The sequence below is a fragment of the Cheilinus undulatus genome, linkage group 17, assembly GCF_018320785.1.
Source record: "Cheilinus undulatus linkage group 17, ASM1832078v1, whole genome shotgun sequence".
Taxonomy (NCBI): Eukaryota; Metazoa; Chordata; class Actinopteri; order Labriformes; family Labridae; genus Cheilinus; species Cheilinus undulatus.
The window spans coordinates 10,881,427-10,887,156 of record NC_054881.1 but is presented as its reverse complement, the minus strand read 5'-3'; positions in this window follow the sequence as shown (position 1 = coordinate 10,887,156).

Sequence of the window (5,730 nt, the reverse complement as noted above, 5' to 3'; positions counted from 1 at the left end):
TTTGTGACCTGAAAGTAGTGATTAATGAATATTCAGGCAAATAATAAAAAACTCACAGAGAAGCTGCAAGAGGCAAAAAGCCTCCCAAGGCCCAGCTGGGACAGGCATTGCAAATGAGCTCTGGTTATAAATGCTGTGATGTTTACTTGCTTCATACTCGTCCCTATACAAATAAACATTAGATAAGAAATAAAGCCTGGATGTGTGGTGTCATGCAACACTCATGTATGATCCATTTCCACAAAACAGTCCAACTTGGTCCAGTAAGGTTTTGCCATGTTTTAGCACATTAAACTCTGATCTTTCCTGTGTTTCCTCAGCTGATGTCCATCTCACTTCTTGCAAAGATCACTGTGTGTAAAGTAAGATATTTATAAAGTGTTATTATTTTTCTGTTTAAAGGGGACATATTATGCAAAAATCACTTTTTGGGGCTTTTTTTAATAAATATATGTGCCCCTGGCTTGCAAATAATCCCATCAAGTACTAGAAAAACTCCATTCCCTCCTCCCCTCTCTTTCTCCATCTTTCAGAATATCTGTGCTGAAACAAGCTGTTTTCATATTTTCCCCTCATGATGTCATGTGGGGAGTTAGCCCCGCCCCCAGGTTTGGTTGGCCTTCCCCATTTGGAAGAAAGTTCCACCCTCCTCTCCTGATCCTCCTCGCAGCTGCCAACTAAGAGGAGAATCAGGAGAGCCACATCCATTAAGCCACATCCATTTCCTGAGAGGGGCGGAGTCATTAACATTTAAAGCTACAGACACAGGAACAGCTCGTTCTGAGCAGGGCTAAAACAGAGGGGGTTTTAGACATGCAAAAATCTGATACTGGAGTGTTTTTTCAACAACAGACTTCCCAGGCATTTTTGGGACCTCTGAGACTAAAATAAACTTGTCCTAAAAGGGTAAAATATGTCCCCTTTAAGAGCAGAAAGAGTTTTTTTTTTGTTTGTTTGTTTGTTTTTTTGGCAGATAACCGAAATGACTGAGGTCTATTTTTAGACTTCAATACTTTTATCTGACTTTCAGTTGTTTGAGGATCTGTTTCAACATCAGTGAACTCTCCATGTTTTGAACATCTGCATTAGAGAAAGGCAGCACATGCTTGTTTGTTTCACCCCAATCTGACATCAAGAAGGAATCCCTCTCTGGTTTAAAGCAGGGGTAACACACTGATGACAGGCTTGGCAGCCACAGACATGACTGAATAAAGATTGCAGTTGTTCTTAAATCTCCGGGTTTAGCCTCTCGGTCTCTGAGGTGGACCCCAGATATCCCAGGAATGAGGGGACTGTCTGTGTGCTGTTCGAGCTGCGGACACAGCTTAATCCTGCACCGCTGGGAGAATACTGATGAGAGGATCTGGACCGATGGAGGAGAGTGGGTATATATATATATGTGTGTGTGTGTTTTAGTGCTGGGCCTTGAACCTGAAAGACCCACAGTCTTATAATATATTTATGGGAGGTGTCACACACTACAGGGAGGCGATATATGAAATGCACACCCTGGAGATAATGTACAGCCTACAGTGACGGCATGGAAGGTTTCAACAAGCTGATACACATCTCAGTCCTACGCCACTGTACCAACACAAACACAGGGTGGAGTTTGACTGGGATGGTGGTTTTAAATACAGGATTACATCATCCCCTGGACATTTGAGGCATTCTGTGTAATCTACTTTCTGCCCTTCCGATCTTTATCAGTTTATATTCATCATGGGTAGCTGTCGTCAGGATTGACACAAAGGCTTGTTTTGAAAAGGTCACTAAAGGCGTGCACCAGCATTTTTCTCCGGTCCACACCTTTATTAAACCCAGCATGACTAATATCAACCTAAGCTCATAAGCACTATTATTCTTTCTGACAGTTTCCTGAAATCAGACCAGTCACTCCTTTGTTGATCCTTCAGTAACAGAAAAATTAGTTAAGAACATAGAAGTACAGACGATGATTGAGCCACTGCTGTCTGAGAAAGTGAATGTTCCAGGAAACTTAGACTGAGGGAGTTTATGGATGGCAGACTGCTGCCATCTGGTGGTTGTCACATGGAACTGCATCTTCTGCAAGGCATATCACGCTATAAATACTGGTCTCTGAAGAGTTTAAAACAAGATCATTATGCTAACTAAATATATATATGCATTATGCATATTGCATGCTATATGATATCTAAATTAATGTTTTTCAAAGCCAGCTAAAATTCTTTTAGGAAATCACGGCCTTGGGGTCCTCCATGCTTAAGAAGAAAAGGACCATCCAGGTTGTTATCAAGGTAAAGTTTAAATGCCAGCATCTGTGATAACACAGGGTGTATTAGTGCCTATTGCATGGGTAACTTGCACATCTGTGAAGGCATCTTTAATTCTCAGAGGTTCAAACAGTTTTGAAGCAAAATAAGGCCATACCACCTGAGCATGTGGTACTAGTACCTGAGGTTGAGATATACAGCAAACTTGGTCTCACACATGAGGCAGCTGGTTCCCTGGGCAAGGCAGTGTGGCGCTCCTGGTTCCTGAGCATAAACACAAAAGTTAAAGTCTTTCAGTCCTTGGTCCTCCCTATGTTCTTGTGAGGCCTGGATGCTGTCTGGTATCCAGAGGCGCTGGCTGGACTCCTTTGTAATGACCTCTCTTTTGCACATTTTTTGGGCATTGTTGGCAAGATCAAGTGCCTAATGCTTGTGTTCAGGAGGGCAGGGATGGGGAGGGTCAGCTGCTGCATATGGGAGCAGCATCTGTACTTCTTTTGGCACCTGGTGTGCTTTCCCAGGCTGGATCCAGCTCACCAAATACTGGGTGCCCAGGGCCTGGTGGGCAGGACCACGTGCATCGAGGAGGGTTCCACTGGGAGGATACCTGGAGGAATGGAGCATGGGACTGTCTCAGGCCTGGTTGATCAGATGGCCGGAGTAGTAGGGGGCCAATGTTGATGTGGAACTTGCCAAACTGGCACATGCTCCCATGTGGATCCTGACCTTGAGCATGTCAGATTTTGTCTGATCTTGGATGCTTAGCAGGGCCAGTGCTGGTTAGTACTTGGACAGGAGATTGCCTGGGCATATCAGGTGTGGTAAGCTTTGGGCGGCTGTGGATAAGAAGGTAGCATCGGTGGTCTCTCAACAAGAAGGTCATGGGTTCGATCCCGCACCCCTGCAGTCACATGTCAATGTGTCCTTGGGCAAGGCACTTAACAGTCAACTGCTTCCACTGCTGTGTGTGAATGTATGTATATGGAGGGAATTAGTCAATAGTGATTGCCATTCTACATGGCAGAACTGACCTGCATGATAGTTTGAGTAATGTGACTTGCACTGTAAAAAGATGCATACAACTCAAGCCCATTTACCTTTAACCATATGCTTCTATCCAGAGGTTGTGTTTTTCAGGCATGCCCCCGCTTATTTGAACAAGACAATGCCGAGTCACATTCTGCATAAGTTACAATAACATGGCTTCACAGCAAAAGGGGGCATGTGCTAGACTGGCCTGTATGCAATCAAGACCTGTGTCCTATTGAAAATGCATGGCACATTATAAAGGGCAAAATACATTAATAGAGACCCTGTACTGTTGAGTGATGCTAGATCACACAAGAATGGGAAGGGATTCCACTTTAAGTTCATCATTAGTGACCTCAGGCCCCAGATGCTCACTAAGTGTTAGAAGAAAAGTTGATGTAACACAGTGGTAAATAGACTCCTGTCCAAACTTTTTTTGGAATGTGTGGCAGACATCAATCTCAGAATATCTGTATATTTAATAAAATAAAAAAAATTACTTTTATCAGTTTGAACATAAAATTTCTTGTCTTTGTGCTGTATTCAATTGAATATAAGCTGGAAATTATTTGAAAATCCCTGTATCCTGTTTTATTCACATGTAACACAAGGTTCCATCTTTTCTGGAATTGGGGTTTGTAGAGAGAATTTAAGAAATTCCGCAAAAGGGGCCACTGCCATATATGCTGATTTTTTTTTTCTTTATCAGTGAAACAACAAAACAAATGTGTGACATGCAAGACAACCTGACAAGTGACACAATGGCACACTAAAGTCAAAGCAAAAGAGAACACTACTGAAAATTTCAAGGTATGAGAGCCAGAGACAAAGGAAAGATGAAGACAGAGCTACCACTAGGTGTCATGCTAACCAACCAACTCATGTTCCAACCCTAACACAGCCCTTTGAAAGACCTGAGGTATTTCACACATAGTTTATAGTTCAACACAGTCTTTGGGGCTTTTGTGTATACGGAACTATCACAGCAGTGAGTCTTTGTTCAGCATTCATGCCATGAAAGTCAGGAAGTTGACAAATCCAGATTTCACCAAACATGAGCCAACAGGTTTTTACTTCAGCAAGTGAGCTGAAACTTTTAGTTCACATGGCTCTCTGTTCCTACCACGAGCTCCCTTAGGCAAATCAATTGATGACATTTCATACAATACAGCACAAGCAGTCTTTCTGCTTCTAGCCATTTCTAATTTTTTATCTGCATGATCTGAACATGATCTAACAGTGACTTTAGGAAATCATGTTCAGATCTGCATGATCTGAACATGATTTCTTAAAGTCACTGTTAGATGTGAGTTCAAATAGCCCTATCCCTCAGTACACATTGTAAATATGCTCAGTGTGCTCTCACATGTCACAAAGCCGTAACGGACCTAAACAGCTCAGGTGGAGCTCAGGCAGAGGAAATGCATGATTAGATATCTGACAACAGAAAACTATTACCTTTTACAGTGTTCATTGTTTAACTAGGCTATCTCTAGGTTTTTCCAAGAAAAAAAATCATACACAATGGTATACGTAATGGTTGAGGTGCTGTACATTGTTTGTATAATTACAATTCAGCTAAGATTTTCAAACCTGTATCTTCTTGTGCTAAGAGGAAGCTCTGGTCTATGCTCACAACAATACCATGGGTGTTATCAGGATTTCAGGAGCCCCTTACAGATCATATAAGGCCCAGCACCACTGCCTCTGGGAACCTATGATATATTTATTCCAAACATCCATTATACAAATGACCATTTAAAAGCTTTAAATTGGGGGTGGTCATAATTTTCTACCTTTAATAACTTTTGTCTCCACACAAAGACTTCTCCATTGAGTCAGGGTGAACATATGTGCAGCATTTAAATAAAATTTGTTCATGCATGTTCTGGATATTGTGTTCACAATAATTGCCCAGATGTACAACAAACAATCCAAAAACGTAGGCTAATGGCTCTGGCTGCAGCTATCGCTGACCCGGGGTAGCCACATATCCTGTAGGCATTTTTCTTAAGGGCCTTTTCCTCCATTGGGGCCTGGGCAGTCAAACCCATTTCTACCCTACAAAGGCACTCATGTATCATTATCAAAAACGAACTGAAAAAATATTTTAGCCCATAAAATACTGAAAAATATGACTTCAATTAATTCCCTTGTAAAAAGTATTTTCTCTAATGGCTGTTGTATTCAGCTGAGGCAGAATGTGAAAACTGATGTAATACTACAAAATGATGATAACATCACATGGGCTATCATTTCTATTTTGTTGTAGTCTATTTGTTTAAACTTCCATAATGGGTGGGTTTGTTGTTTTTGTGTCCTGTTAGCTTTTCGAAATCCGGTAGCATCACTACGCTAAGCCACACTCTCACACGTGATTGGCTCGCCGCTCTCCAGCTCCTCCAATCAGAGAGTCGCTTTAGCTCCGCCTGCCACATCACTGGCA